This window comes from Choloepus didactylus (assembly GCF_015220235.1).
Source record: "Choloepus didactylus isolate mChoDid1 chromosome X unlocalized genomic scaffold, mChoDid1.pri SUPER_X_unloc1, whole genome shotgun sequence".
Taxonomy (NCBI): Eukaryota; Metazoa; Chordata; class Mammalia; order Pilosa; family Megalonychidae; genus Choloepus; species Choloepus didactylus.
The window spans coordinates 2,689,991-2,706,832 of record NW_023637621.1 but is presented as its reverse complement, the minus strand read 5'-3'; positions in this window follow the sequence as shown (position 1 = coordinate 2,706,832).

The following is a 16,842-nucleotide window of genomic DNA, read 5'->3' as shown; positions in this document are numbered from 1 at the left end:
AGGTCATCTGTCCTCCTTGCTTCATGTAGCAATAGACTCTTTCTCCCTTTGAAACCCTGGTGTCATATATTGACTGTTATGCATTTTGGGCAGAAAAACTCACATTTAATCGGTACCAATTTGGGAACCACAAAACGACCTAGATGTCCATAACGAATAAGCAGTCTCACTGCCCTAAGTTCTGGAGCCCCAGCAGGACAGATGAGCACTGCAGTCGAGTCTTTTTGGCTACCTAGACCCTGTCAGTCTAAACACTCGGCGACCTGCTGGTAACCCACCTTCAGCAGTGCCTTGAAGCTGCACATGGAAAAACAGTTCCAAATCCAGATGTCTCACTGGATGAGTAGGTCAACAAGCTAAAAGTGGATTGGGAAGATAGTATAGGGATTCAAGACCCCTGGACCAGAATTCCAAGTCCTGGGTCCCACTTCCAGAAAAATCCCCCTTGCTCTGACCACTGCCCCTTCTTGAAACTTAGAGCATTGGATATACTCAGCACTAGATGTATAGTAAGTGTTTAGTTTCTGTATGATTGTTAATAGTTATTTAGCATGTTATTTAAGTATATAGTGCTTCATAATTGTGTGCTTTAATTAATTGGTTTTATTGCATGTATATTGTTCAAGTGCTCAGTTTTGATTCTTGATTTTTTTTTTTTTTAATGGGAAATTCTAATTCTAATAGCATCCCTAAATGTAGCCCCCTGGGCTGTAGTTTTAAAAAAAATGGATTTTAGTTACAAGCCTATGATAAAACAAACAAAAATGATTTATTTCTTTAAGATACTCTAGCCTCAATATGATTTAGAATCAAGAGAAATGGCCTGAAAAATGGTTCCATAGAAAAACAACAACAACAGTGTATTGCAATTAGATTTGTTCTGCAAAAGAAAGCAGAAATGGGATATGATGATGTATATTCAATCCTTTAGTTGTCTCTCCCAGAAGTCAATGCTAATGAGAAAATATATAATTTTATTGGTGAAAACTAGAGGAGAAAAGAAAAAATATCCTCCCTGATTCAAATCTCCAGGATCTATTTTGAGGCACCCATCAGAGAACTCAATTCATCCAGAGCTGCTCTCTCAGATCGGCAGCTGAGCCACCAACAAAACTTCCACCTCTCTGGCAAGTGCCTACAGGAACAGACAAGCAGGGAAGTCCAAGAAAATTTAAATATGTGGACACCCCATTCTCTACATCAGATTTGTATAACTGGGAAAATAATAACCCCTCTATAGAAGACCCAAAGAAAATGGAAAGCTTATTTGCTTTGATATTAGCAACCTATAACCCAAATTGGGCTAATACTCAGGCCTTGTTAAATACTTTAATAACAGGGGAATAATGGAGTATGGTAATAGAAAAAGGAAAGCAGGGAAAAGATAAAAAAAATAGAGAGAAAATCCTGACAACCCAGTGTGTGCTGGAGCAAATTTAGCAGCACCAGTAAACGATTCTGAATAGAGTCCAAATAATGCATAAATTAGAGCATTATAAAATGTGTTATTACTGCAAGTCTGTGAAAAGCAGTCCCTAAACCTATAAACTTACAAAAACTAATGAAACAATACAAAAACCAAGGCAAGTCCCTCAGTTTTCCTTGAGAACTTACCAGCAATGTACTAATACAGATCCGAAAAGTCCAGAGAATGCCAAAATTTGAACTACAACCTTTATGACTCAGTTTTAAAATCACTTTTAAAGTTTACTACAACAGGGACCAAATTTAAAAAGACCAGTTCTTCAAAAGGAAAATGGCACTTCCTGGGGCTCTAATGAACCAAAGAAAACCAGGACAAGACAACATCAGGGGATCTACAGAAAGAAGCATCACTTCTCTCAATCTCCTACCGGGAAACTCAGCTGGGAAAATAATGAATTGACTTCCTTCTTAACACAGGAAATTAAATAAAAATCTAATGCAATTTCCGGCCAATCAGCTACTATAACTGGTGTGTCCAGTAAAAGCTAGAGCTGAGCAGATATGAATGTCAGTATTAACGCATACAGCAACTGTCTAAAAGAAAAAAAGCTGTAAAAGAGCCCAGTCTTCAATTAGAGATACGAATGAAGCAGATCTGGTTAAGACTAGGGCAAACCAGGCCAAAGGGCAAAGGTTGCAACTGACCATGTGTTAAAACTTCAACTTCCATGTGAGACCAAGGGAAGAAGTGTTTATCTGGTGTAGGATTGTCCCGGCCCGCGGGACGATCAACGGAGGCTCCAAATCCTGTGAGGGAGGAATGGTATGGGACAAGAGACGTGAAGAACGACAGCAAGACAGGTTTCTGATCAAGCTGCAAAACTTTATTGAAGAGGCAGGGTATATATACTCTAGGAGAAGGGGAAGTGGCTAGCAAGGGCTCCTGGCGGTCTAGGATTGGTGGCTGCTGTTGCTAGGGCGGATGGCAGACGTAGGGTTAGCACTTTTGGCGCGAACTAGCACTTTTGGCGCGAACTACTTCCGTAAAGAAGGCTGAGGGTAACTTAAGCTGTTGTTGTATCAGCCCTGGCGGCCATGTTGCATATTTCCGGCATTGCTGAGGGTGGATTTTATACATGCTACCTTAATCGCCCTCTACATCTCCTCCCTTTGTTTCTCAAAAGGATGGAGGAAGAATGCTGATCGAGCATTCTTTTGGCATTAACCTGCTGGGGGAAGTAGAGGCCTCATTCCCCAAGTTGTTTGTGGCTCTGTTTTTCTGGGGAGGGGAATTTGTGCAGAGCGAACCCCTATGCTAATGAGGCATACTTCTCAAGGAGCTCGAAAATGGCCTTTAATTGTTTTGGCCCTCCTTTGCAGTGCTTTGCCTCGCACCCAGCGGTACCAATCATAGCATAAGCTAGAAGCATATTTTCGAGTTATATGCTGCTCCCGTAGGAGGGGGCTTTCTTACCCGAAAGGGTGGGTAGCAGGCAGATTTTCTGGATCCACACCTTGGTCAGCGAGGTGAAGCCGGTGATAATGCACTTGAATAGGCTTGCCTAGGGCAGAATCAACTTGGTCCTTAACTAGCTGTATTATTCTTCTTATGGCCCAAGGTGCAAAAGATATTATTAGGATTAGGGTTATCAAGGGGCCTAATATAGGGAGGAGGTAAGGGAGGACTCCATTGAATCCCCAGGAGGGGCCTCCTTGGGCTTCCCGCTCACGCTTGCGGTTTGCAATTCCCTCCCTAAGTTTGGTCATGGAATCTCTAACTACGCCAGAATGGTCAGCGTAAAAGCAACATTCCTCACCTAGTGCAGCACAAAGCCCTCCTTGCTTAAGGAAAAGCAGATCTAAGCCTCTCCTGTTTTGGAGAACAACCTCCGATAGGGACGTAAGGGATTTTTCAAGATGGGTGATGGAGGTTTCAATGCGGGCTAAATCTTTGTCTATAGCAGCTCTTAGGTGGGAGAGGCCTTGGTTGTGGAGGATAATAGAGGCGGCTCCGGTGCTTAGGCCAGCAACACCTGTAAGTTGGGCCTTTTTTGGTTGCCGGCTGCACGTAGGCTGGGCGTGTTCTGGGCAGGCTACAGCAAAGTTGGCGACGTGCTGGAAGAGAAAAAAGGAGAGAAATTTTTTCTCAGGGAGGGGTTTGTTCCCTGGAAAGGTTATTGTTAAAGGGAAGGGGGGATTTTGGGGCTTGTTTTGACAGTGGAGGATTAATATGTCTAATTAGTCTTTCTGGAAGCCAGCGAGGACCCTCTTTTTCTTGGTCATATATGCAAGCAGAACCTCGTCCCCAGATGATAACGGGGTCAGGTCCATTCCATTTTGACGTTAAGGGGTCACGCCACATAACAGTGGCTTGTTGCATCTGTGTTTTGGGATGCCAATGTCTGTTGGCTGCAGATTGCCCTTCATCATCCAGAGTTAGGACGTTAAGAACAAAAAGAGCATGATGTAAAAGGTCTCGGGGACGTTGTTTCGTGAGGTTGAGAGTGCTTTCAGCTAGGCGACACAAAGCATTTTTTAGGGTGCGATGTGTTCGTTCTACTATTCCCTGGCCCTGGGGGTTATATGGTATTCCCGTAATATGCTTAATTTGTAATTGCTGACAAAAGGTTTGAAAATTTTTGCCAGTATATCCAGGCCCATTGTCTGTTTTAATGAGTTTAGGCTGGCCTAAAATGGTGAAACAATGCAGCAAGTGAGAAATAACATGTTTTGAAGCTTCTCCTGTTTGCAAACTAGCTTGAATAAATCCACTATATGTGTCAACGCAAACATGAATATATTTGAGTTGCCCAAAGCTGGCAAAGTGGGTGACATCCATTTGCCAGATTTCATTTGGGATAAGCCCTTTTGGGTTAACTCCCAAATGAGGGACTGGCAGTTGGGTTACACAGTTTTTGCAGGCTTTAACAATTTCCCTTGCTTGTTCCCTTGTAATATTGAATTTTAGGTGGAGGGTGTTTGCATTTAGGTGGTGTTGGGCATGGGCTTGGGAAGCTAAGGTTAGAGAATTAGAAAGATTGGGACATATTAATTGGGTGGCAGCGTCTGCTAGCGCATTGCCTTCCGCTAGAGGGCCTGGCAGGTTCTGATGGGCACGGAGGTGTCCTATGAAGAAAGGGAGCTGTCGTTTGAGAATTAATTTTTGTAGCTTTGAGAATAAGGGGACTGCATTGGTGGACGGTTTGATAAATGGAGTTGTTTCTAATAGTGGTATGGACTGAGCTATATATGCACTATCCGTGTATAAATTAAAAGGTTGGTTTTGAAGGTGGGAAAAAACCTGTAAGACTGCATAGAGCTCGACAAGTTGAGCTGAAGTATAGGGAGAGCGCACGGAAAATGCTTGACCCTGGATGACATATGCTGCGGTCCCATTTGCTGAACCATCAGTAAAGACTAAGGTAGCAGAGTCTATGGGTTTTGCTTTAGTGACCTTTGGGAAAGTGAATTGATGGATTTTAGCGAACTGGATTAATGGGTCGTTTGGGTAATGATTATCAATATCGCCTAGGAGTGAAGAGCATGCGATAGCCCATTCGTCGTCGGTTTGAAAAAGCCAATGGATTTGATCTTGGGTGTACGGGACGATAAGGGAATCAGGGTCTTTTCCAAACAATTGGCGACTAGTTTGTCGGCCTTTAGTTATGAGGGCAGCTATAAGAGAAATATACGATGAGAGCACCTTTGTTGGAGTAGCTGGGAGATGAACCCAGAGTAGTGGGTGGCCTCGCCCGTTTGGTTGTTTTAAATTGGATTGCCAGAATACCCCTGTAGGCGTGTGGGTTGTAGCAAGAATTATAAAAATTAAGGGTTGGTGGTAATTTATTTGATAGCAAGTTTGATTTTGGATAGCTTGGTTTACGATGGTAAGTGCCTGCATTGCCTCTGGAGTTATGCTTCGGGGAGAGGAGGGGTTTGCGTCTCCTTTTAAGATATTATTGAGTGGTAGAAGAGCTTCAGTGGGTAGCTTTAGGTAGGGGCGAAGCCATTGAATGTCCCCTAAAAGTTTTTGGAAGTCATTTAACGTTAGTAGATGGGAGGTTCGCAGTTGAATGCGGGGTGTTAAAACTTGCTGGTGCCAAAGCTCGAACCCTAGATAAGAAAAGGGGTCTGAAGTTTGTACTTTGTTAGGGGCTATTTGAAGACCTTTTGCTGTTAAATTTTTAAGAAGGTCTTGAAAACAAGAATGTAGGTTGGACATGTCCTGACTCGCTAACAGGATATCATCCATGTAATGGAGAATGTAGATCTGTGGCCATAGTTGTCTGACAGGGTTAACGGCGTCAGCAACAAATTTTTGGCATAAAGTCGGACTATTGGCCATGCCCTGTGGCAAGACTTTCCATTGAAATCGGGGCATAGGGCCTTGAAAATTGATTTGAGGAACACTAAAGGCAAAATGTTGCCTGTCTTCCAGGTGAAGAGGTATGGAGAAAAAACAATCTTTTAAATCTATGACTATTTTATGAAAATTAATAGGGATAGCAACTGGTGAAGGGAGGCCAGGTTGCAGTGCTCCCATGGGCAACATTGCTTTGTTTACAGCTCGTAAATCTTGCAAAAGTCTCCATTTGCCTGATTTCTTTTTTATAACAAAAATAGGAGTGTTCCAAGGGGACTGAGTAGGTTCAATATGTCCGGCATTAAGTTGTTCCTGTACTAACTCTATAGCCGCTAAGGTTTTTTCCTGAGTTAGGGGCCATTGATCAACCCATACTGGTTCTATGGATTTCCAAGAGATTTTTTCAGCATGGGGTACAGGGATGTCAATGGCCATCAGGCTAAATTTTGGGAGAGCCCGAGTCCTGTTCTAGCTATATTAGGTGTTATAGAGATGGGCTGTCTTATTCCTTGATTAGCTTTGCCTAGGCCTTTGCCAGGGAGAAAGTTCATTTTGAGCATTTGAGCAGTAACTGTATCACTAGGGCTGCACATAAAAACTTTCATTTGAGCTAAGATATCTCTGCCCCATAGATTGACAGGGAGATGGGGGATAACATATGGTATAACTGTACCAGTGTTTCCTTCCTCATCCTCCCATTTAAGGGTTTGTGAACTCTGTAGGGGATTTGTGGTTTCGCCTATTCCTTGTAAGTGGGTGGCAGCGGCCGTGAGGGGCCAAGATTTAGGCCAGTGATTTGAGGATATAATTGTGGCGTCAGCCCCTGTGTCTAAAATTCCTTCAAACGGTTTACCATTTAACTTTAATCGTAAGATGGGCCGATTATGGGATATTGGCTGTGCCCAAAAAATATCGGAAGATCCAGGGGCCTCTGTAGGGCGCTGGAGTTTTTTGAAGTTTGAGTTGATATGCTGAATGGGGAGTATTATAAGTTGGGCTATTCGAGAGCCAGAAGGAATAGGGATAATATTGTTTGAGGTGGCTGCAATTATTTGTATTTCACCTTTAAAGTCATTATCTAGCACACCTGGGGTGATTTGAATCCCGTGAAGGGCGGTACTGGCTCTTCCTAAGATGAGGCCAAAGGTATTTGGGGGCAGTGGTCCATAAACTCCCGTTGGTATGAGGAGAGGACTGTTTTCTGGGGTTAATATTGATTTGGAGGTGGTACAGAGGTCCATCCCTGCGCTTCCTGCTGTTGCTCTCCATAAGTCTGCGACACGGCAGCATGGTTTATGGTGGGGAGAGCTGGTATTGTGACTGAGGATGGTCGAACGAACCGTACTGCCCCTGGGTTCATTCTGGTTGGGGCCTGGGGCCCGCCCCATTGGAAGTTTCCCTGGGGCTTAGGCTTAAGGGGTTGGCCATTTATGTCTGCTCGAGAATGGCATTCAGACGCCCAATGGAACCCCTTTTTACAGCGGGGACAAATAGAGGGTGGCAATGGGGGTTTATTAGTAATGGGTAAAGAGGAACTGGTTTGTGGCATGGGGCAATTTTTTGAAAAATGGCCAGGTTGTTTACAGTTATAGCACGTTGGAGGCTTTGCTTGTGCCATAAAATTTTTATGCTGCGCTGCAAAATTTTGAAGGGCGGCGCCAATGGCTATTCCAAGAGTTTGAGTGGGCCCGATGCCAGAACAGAGCTTTATGTAATTATTAAGATTGGTATTACGAAAGGGGCGGATTGCTGCTTGGCAGGCAGCGTTGGCATTTTCATAGGCCAGGTGTTTAATGAAATCACTCTCGCTTTCGCTGGCCCCAAATAGGCGCCCAGCCATGTTTTGCAGGCGGCTAAGGAATTCGCTATAGGGTTCATCGGGCCGCTGTCTTAATTTAGCGAGAGAGGCAGTGGCGGAGCCCTTTTGCGGAAGTTTTTTCCATGCTCTAAGCGCGGCGTTTGTATTTGCGCTAGGAGACCTGGGGGGAATTGAGCCTGTTTATTATTCTGATGGTAGGGGCTTTGACCTAAAAATTTGTTTAATGTCCAGGTTTTAGAGGTGGCTTTACGGGCATTACGGGTGGCATACTTTTTACAATGCTCTTCATAATCGGATTTCCACAACAGGAAATCGCCGCCGGACAGGGCAGCTCTGGCTAATTGGGACCAATCGTTAGGAGTGAGCTCTTTTTCACTGAGACTCTCTAATAGGGTGAGCGTGAAGGGGGCGGTAGCGCCATAATCACTCACTGCCTTTTTTAATTTTTCTAAATATTTTAAACTGAGTTTTTTATATTTAACTGTTGAGGTAGTACTAGCTTCTTCCTGCTCTTCTTCGTTAGAACTAGGGGGATTTGATTGTTCCTCTTCCTCGCTTTCGCTACTAGAATCGCCATTTTGGGAGCTGGCAGCGCCATTTTGGGAGCTGGCGGCGCCATTTTGGGTTTGACTACATGTAACTGGAAAGGCGTAGGTGTGGTGAGCGCAATGGGGACGTGATGAGGGGCATTTTCTGGAAGCACAAGGGCTGCAACGCTCTGAGTTGCCGACTGGAGGTCGGCGAGCAAATTGGCGGCTCGCAGCCGCTCTTGATTAAAAGTTTCTCTAAAGTTATCGGCGTGTAGCCGGAGGTTTTCTGTGGCCTCTTCCAAAGCGCGGAACTGAGGTAAGGACGTGACTGAATAAAAATGAGAATATGGTTTTGGAAAATCGGGTGCGTAAGGGGGTGGCCGAAATGGAGGAAGGGAGTTGATCTCCAAAGAGGGAGAGATTTTAGCCTCCGGTTCCTCCAAAAAGGGAGAAATTTTAGCCTCTGGTTCGATATCGTGCTGATCGGGCGATAGACTAGCTTGACTGGTTGGGGTATTTAGCCTATCCCTGTTGGGGTTTTTGTTTAGGGGATCCTCAGGTATGTTAATAATTACTGAGCTGCATGCTGAAGCGGGACGAGAGTGCTCTCTTAAAGCTTCCTCTCCTTTTTTGCAGAGGTTTTGAATGTCTGGAGCTAAAGAATGGACTCTTAGGATTTCATTAATTAGATTCCAATAAGAAAAGGCAGTAACCGGGACCTTTTCAGGACCAAAGGTCCGGGAATAATCTTTTAAACAGTCGCCGACTCTTAGCCAGCATTGGTGGTCTATAGTACCTTCTTGAGGGAACCAAGGGCAGGTTTTTAACAAAAAATCAAAAAAGCGCGTGAGATCTTTTTTCTTAACCCTAGTTCCTCGTGCCTTGAGCGATTGTTTGACCTGACTAATATATAATTCATGTTGGGAGATTGCTTGTCCCATGTTGGGGGTGGGGGCTTACCTTTTGTTGCTTTCTTTTCTTCTTTCCGTTTCTTCCTTTCGCCGGCACTGATCGACTGCTGAACGGATCTGTCTCGCGAGCGCACTTCCCCGCGGCGATCCCGGGTGCGGTGAGTGTGAGAGGCCTCTCTCCTTGAGTGCGGCGTTCCGTCCCTCACAAGGCTCGAGCCCCACGTTGGGCGCCAGTTGTCCCGGCCCGCGGGACGATCAACGGAAGCTCCAAATCCTGTGAGGGAGGAATGGTATGGGACAAGAGACGCGAGGAACGACAGCAAGACAGGTTTCTGATCAAGCTGCAAAACTTTATTGAAGGGGCAGAGCATATATACTCTAGGAGAAGGGGAAGTGGCTAGCAAGGGCTCCTGGCGGTCTAGGATTGGTGGCTGCTGTTGCTAGGGCGGATGGCAGACGTAGGGTTAGCACTTTTGGCGCGAACTACTTCCGTAAAGAAGGCTGAGGGTAACTTAAGCTGTTGTTGTATCAGCCCTGGCGGCCATGTTGCACATCTCCGGCATAGCTGAAGGTTGGCTTCATGCATGCTACCTTAATCGCCCTCTACATAGGATCTATATTTTCTAAACAATATAACTTCTACAGTCTGTTTCTTCAAACAACACAATTACATGGAACTTTGAATAGGAAGTGAGATATGGTAGGTCTGTATAGGTTAGAGTGAAATAGCAACACATCCCAAAGTAATTTGGGTGGAGAATAAAAATATATATTCAGGGCCCCCTGAGGAGCTGGGGGAGAATGCAGAGGTGTCGGACTTCCTCACCTGGATTGTTGCTGATGTTCTCACAAACATTGGGGACTGATGGCTTCAGGTGCTGAGCCCTCTGTCTTGGGACTTGTCTTTATGAAGCTTGTTACTGCAAAGGAGAGGCTAAAGCTGCTTATAATTGTGCCTAAGAGTCTCCCCCTGAGTGCCTCCTTGTTGCTCAGATGTGGCCCTCTCTCTCTAACTAAGCCATCTTGGCAGGTGAACTCACTGCCCTCCCTGCTACGTGGAACCTGACTCCCAGGGGTGTAAATCTCCCTGGCAACGCAGGATATAACTCCTGGGGATGAATCTGGACCTGGCATCATGGTATTGAGAACATCTTCTTGACCAAAAGGGGGATGTGAAATGAAACAAAATAAAGCTTCAGTGGCTGAGAGATTTCAAATGGAGTCAAGAGGTCTCTCTGGTGGACACTCTTATGCACTATATAGATAACACCTCTTAGGTTTTAATGTATTGGAATAGCTAGAAGTAAATACCTGAAACTACCAAACTCCAACCCAGTGGCCTTGACTCTTGAAGACGATTGTGTAACAATGTAGCTTACAAGGGGTGACAGTGTGATTGTGAAAACCCTGTGGATCACACTCCCTTTATCCTGTGTATGGATGGATGAGTAGATAAATGGGGAGAAAAACTAAATGAAAAATAGGGTAGGTTGGGGGGGATGATTTGGGTGTTCTTTTTTACTTTTATTTTTTATTCTTATTCTGATTCTTTCTGGTGTAAGGAAAATGTTCAAAAAATAGTTTGGGGTGGTGAATGCACAACTATATGATGGTACTGTGAACAGTTGACTGTACACCATGGATGACTGGATGGTATGTGAATATATCTCAATAAAACTGAATTTTTTTTAAAAAAAGTGCAAAGAAACAATTTCTACAGCCACTAGGTAAAGCCAAATATTTAAAGCATAGCTTCTTGAATGTACATAAAATATCCAGGTCCCTTGCTAGGGCAAAACCTATTAACCTGACTTGATGCTCAAATAACTATTTCTCCAGAATATTTATCCATAGGAGTATCTCCAGGACAACCTTGTACATTGCAACATAGCTGATCACCCCTATCCCAGAAGAAATCTTCAAAGCTATAAAACCAAACACATAGCTGATGGAAAACCCGGACATGCAAAATGATAAAACCAATCCAAGTAAAACTCCAATAACCAGGTACTGTATGTCATGTTAAACAATATCCAGTTAAACTAAAATCCAGTCAAGGAAGTAGTCCCTTAATGCCATATGTGAATAATATCTTATTTACAAGTCATAACAGGTAAAAGAAAAATTATAGTTCCAATGAATAAGTTTTATATTTCTTTATTTCTGTTTTTGTGTGGATTTAGCTTTCTATTTATATCCATGTCTTTGCTCAATGTGTATTTTCATAACTCCAGATGGTAATACCAAATTAACAAGCAAAATTCTTAAAAGAGCTCTATTCAAATTGGTTAAAGAAAAATAAGTGCTTATATATATAAATTACTACACCCAGAGTCCCAGAAATTAAGAAAACTGAGTTTACAGTGCTCCTGAATCCCCCCCTGCCTTCCCCTCTGTGTACTGGCTTAACCTAACTCCCAAATCCTGCTGAAAACTCAGTAGATTTAAAAAGAATTCAATTTCACCATTCAGACCTATAAACCTGGATACTCCGATCTCTTCACTCTAAGCCAGGTAGATTCGGAAGGCAGTACTGTGTAGAAGTTGTAAGAGCCTGGGCTCTGCAACGACTGCCAGGGAAAGTTATGTAAATATCTGAATAAACAAAATTATTTGAAAGAAAAAAAAAAAACTAAGGAAAAAAAACTCTCCACACTCTTTTTATCTCACCCATCCCTGCCCCCAGAGCCTTCTCCTGAACCTTGACCAAATTCAAGCAGAAATGGTAAAGTCAACCAGTACTGGCAGCTATGGGGGTGTGGCGAGGTGCAAAAAAGATGGGGGAAGTGTAAATTTAGTTTAAAAATTCTTTCTACTAGGCTTGGAGATTAGGAGCAACAGGGACAGAAAAAAATACTAGGGAGCAGGCCATGTTTTGCATAGTTTATCCTGTTATTCCCCAATTAAGAATCATTTTTTCTAACAATACCTTTACAACAGTAGCCTCAGAAGACAAATCATTATTAAAACATATTTATAACCTTGGGATAAGGGTAACTGAATAAAATCCAACTGCCAAACTTAAAACTTCCAATAGGTAAAGAAAAATATCATTAAGAGCTATGAAAAGATTTTTCTGGATTATGCTGAGAATTAAACAATTTATATTTCAAAAAACTGATAACCAGAATGCTTTTAAAGTTGTTCATAATTTTAAACAAAGAGGCATTTAACCTCCAATGGAAGAAAAATAGACATTTTTTTTTTGCATTAAGAAAATACTACATACTATACTGTTTTCAGGAAAACTGTTTTTATCCATAATATACCTCACTAAAATACTAATAAAATAGTAAACCAAAAATTGCAGTATTTCTGGAAATCATGCCTTATGAGCTACCATTGTTAAGCATACAATCTTATTCTACTTGGGTATGTTCTCCCTAAATTTATGCAAACTAGCATTACATCTATTAAATCTTCAAGATAACAAAAATATGATTGTGTTTAACAAAATTAAGTTATTATTTTGACAAACTTTATTTTAAGAACAATTATATTTTTAAAATGGCTAAAGACACTTCCAAAAATCTTTTTAGTAACTTAAAGTATGCAGATATCTAAAGCATGCAAGATGTGCTTTGTTAAAAAGATGTAGCTTTGTACTAAAGTAGAATAACTATAGTTTATTTCAAAGTGATATAAAGGATTTGTTCTTTCACCTTGTAAAAAGTGAGGTACTGAAAATAGTTTCATTTAATATATTATGAGTTGCATAAGAAGTGTTTGGGAAATATTTTGAAATTAAAAGGGATTTTCTAATCTTCTATTCCTTAAATTTGAATAAGTGAAATGTTATTCATATATTTAGAAATCGTATGAGATTCTTAAAGACTTAATGTTTTCACTGTCCTTGTTTTGTCCTGATACTAATCTGTGTAATAGAAAATGAAAGTATTGTGATATTAATCATAGTTTTAGTTATTTTTAAAAATGTTGTTTGTCACAGAAATAACCAAATTTGCTTGTCATTTATACTGTTTTACTCTGATGCTTCCCTAAAAACACATGCAGTCAGTTCTAAGTTGAAGCTTCATCTTCAACAATTAAAGACCTTAAAAGAGAAGCAAGGCAAACGTATAAATTATGTTCTACCTTTTAACATAACCCTAGTAAAAGTACAAGGATAAAACAGAACAAAAAGTTCCACCATATCTGCAATTAATAACCTCAAAATAAGTTAATTGTCAAATGCTTTTTTTACTTCTATGAATAGCTTCATTAAAATTATTCATAAGGGAATTGGGGAACTAGATCCTAACCTTGTGCAACAGTCACATTTGATCCTAAGCTTTAATTATTTTTTCTAAATTCTGAGATGCTTTGCCCTGTGTGTGTAACCTAGTAGCTCCCTGGAATTTTGGATGTCTGTGTGACACCTGAGACCCAAAGTTAAGGCTCTCCATCTCTAAAGGTGTTAAAGGAACAGCTTTGATTCTTAAAAGATGACTCCGTACAACCACTGTTAAAAAAGCTGAAGAAAGAATCAAACTTCAATTTGAAGATGTGAATGAGGCTAATCTAATTAAAGACTAAGGTGAAACAGAATACCAAGTAAAAGGTAATATTATCTGTATTTTAAAACTTTAATTTCTATGAAGGACCAAAAAGAGAAATTTACTTTACCAAAGATTTTTTTTTTAATTTTCTGTAGCAAACAATCTAATTTAACCTCTCTCATCAGTTCATTTAAACAATCTAACAGCTTTATGTAACACAGAACCTAAGATAGAGAATAGTACCTTAGTATTCTATACAGGTTAATATAATACCTGATACATTTCATAATGTTTTAGACATAAAATAAAAAGTATTTGCAAGATCCCCTGAGGGACTGGAGAAAGAAAAACATGAAACTATTAAACCTCCCAATCTCAGGGAATTTTTGCTATTCTCTCAAGCAATAAAGAGCTCCTAATTTACTAAAACTGCAACCAAGGAATGTTGCAAAGTCAAAATCTAAAATCCACTCCTTTTTATTTTTTAGAAAACATATATTATCCCCATTTAAACTTATAACGGAGACACCTATGAAAATAAACTCTAGAATATCTGAGCTTTGCTTCATAATAAAGAAATATGCTAATAAGCCAAGCTCTCAATCTTGAGGCTTGCATTTATACAACTTATTTCTGTGATGACATAATGCCTAAGAGTCACCCCCTGAAAACCTCTTTTTTTGCTCAGATGTGGCCCCTCTCTAACTCAAACTCTGAAAATAAAATCAGTGCCTCCCCCACTAGGTGGGATATGACTCTCTGAGGTGACCTCCCTGGCATTGTAGAATTAGTTTCTTGATGAAAAAGGGGAAAAGAAATAAAATAAAATAAAGTTTCAGTGGCTAAGAGATTTCAAATAGAGTCAGGAGGTCATTCCAGAAGCTCCCCTTATATAGATCTCAGCCAGATATTGCCCACACTATTCCTGAAAACCGCAAGGAACACCCTGGATTCTGTATAAAAATCTTTAAAAAGTTATTTCCCCAATATGACATACTTATAAATCACCTAATCATAATCTTTCTACTCCTTTTATTTAAACCTATAATTTTCAATTTGCTTATAAAGTTTTTTTTGCAGAACTTAAAGTCTCGTAATTGTTCCTATGCCAGTTAAGCTGTGAAACTCTCCAGGAACAACCACCAGTTTCATTCCTTTACCCCATAAGGCCCATGCCCCTTTTCAACATAAAGAAGTCAGAGTGGTCGTTGCCCAGATGTCCCTCAAGATTGAGGAATGGACAAAACAAAAAGGGAGGAAATATAACCAAGAAATTCAGAATTAACACATAATTAGGATGACCGAATCATTATATAGATGCCTTTGTCTTTCTAGTATATTGTAGAAGAGCCAAAAAGAAATACCTGAAATTACTGAAGCCCACTGAATTGTAACCCAGCTACCTGATCTTTAATAATGATTGTATAATATAACCTGTATCTTGTGATTGCAAAAACCTCATGACTGGCCCCGCTTGTAGCCCCTTATCCTATTTTACAACTTGAGAGTCTTATGATCACAAAGAAAGCCCATTAATGTTTATTATTGAAGGAACTTGAGTCAGCCCAGAACCAACCTCTGACTACAGTGTTTATACTTGCTGTTGTAATGGTTATTTTAGCTTAGTTCTAGCTTAGTTCCACCCCTTTACATGGTACTATAGTTACTTATACTTGTTATTTTAATGGTTACTTTAGCCTAGCTCCACTCCTTTACATTTTGTTAATTGTAGTTGTTTTACTTGTTACTGTAATGATAACAACTCCACCTCCCCTTGTTTATATCTGTAACAACCCTAAACTCCTTAGACTTGGGGAGACAGATTTTAGGCCAATAGACCATCTGCTCTGCTTGCATAGTAAGAAACTATCTCCCTTTGAAACCCCAGTGTCATAGATTGGCTGCTATGCACATCGGACAGAGAAACAAGTGTTTGATCGATAAATCCTTTGAGTTGAGTTGATGATGATACTTCTGTTTCACCAGCTCACTGATTCCTTGTTTCTTTTATGATTCTCAAGTATGTCTTGAAAATAGCTAGAGACAGACTCTCAGGTACCCAACAAGTGATCCTTGAGTATACTGGCTCTTAAATCTATTTGTTTAAAAAGTATCAAGGATTCATAAGTGCCCAAAATTGGAAGCAACCAAGGTGTCCTTCGATAGGTGAGTTGATAAGCAAACTGTGGAGCAACCATATAATAGAGCAATACATACAATTTGACGATAAAGATAAATGAGCTCTATCTCTCTAGCTAAGCCAACTTGGCAAGTGAAATCACTGCCCTCCCCCCATGTGGGATCTGACTCCGAGGGGTGTAAATCTCCCTGGCAACATGGGATATGACTCCCGGGGATGAATCTGGACCCAACATTGTGGGATTGAGAACATCTTCTTGACCAAAAGGGGGATATGAAATGAAACAAAATAAAGTTTCAGTGGCTGAGAGATTTCAAATGGAGTTGAGAGGTCACTCTGGTGGGCACTCTTAATGCATAATATAGATAATCCTTTTCAGGTTCTAGTGAATTGGAGTAGCTAGCAGTAAATACCTGAAACTATCAAACTACAACCCTCAACCCTTGAATCTTGAAGACAATTGTATAATAATGTAGCTTATGAGGAGTGACAATGTGATTGGTAAAGCCATATGGACCACACTCCCCTTTGTCCAGTGTATGGATGGATGAGTAGAAAAATGGGGGCAAGAAAAAGGCACCCAGTCTTCTTAATTGTTCTTTTTCACTTTAATTTTTATTCTTATTACTTTTGTGTGTGTGGTAATGAAAATGTTCAAAAATTAATTTTGGTGATGGATGCACAAATATATGGTGGTACTGTGAACAATTGATTGTACGCTTTGTATGACTGCATGGTATGTGAATGTATCTCAATAAAATTGAATTTTAAAAAAATGAGCTCTCAAGCCACAAAAAGACATGGAAGAAACATAAATACATATTGCTAAATGAACGAAGCCAATCTGAAAAGGCTACATGCTGTATGATTCCAACTATATGACATTCTGGAAAAGACACAACTATAGAGAGAGGAAAAGATCAGTGGTTGTCACAGGAGAAGAGGAGAGAGATAAAAACATGGAGCAGAGGGGATTTTTAGGGCAGTGAAACTGTTCTGTATGATATTGTAATGGAGGATGCATGACATTACGTATTTGCCAAAACCCATAGAACTGTACAACACAAAGAGTGAACCTTAATGCAAACTATGGGCTTTAGTTAATAATAATAAAGTATCAATATTGGTTCATCAATTGTAACAAATGTACAGAAG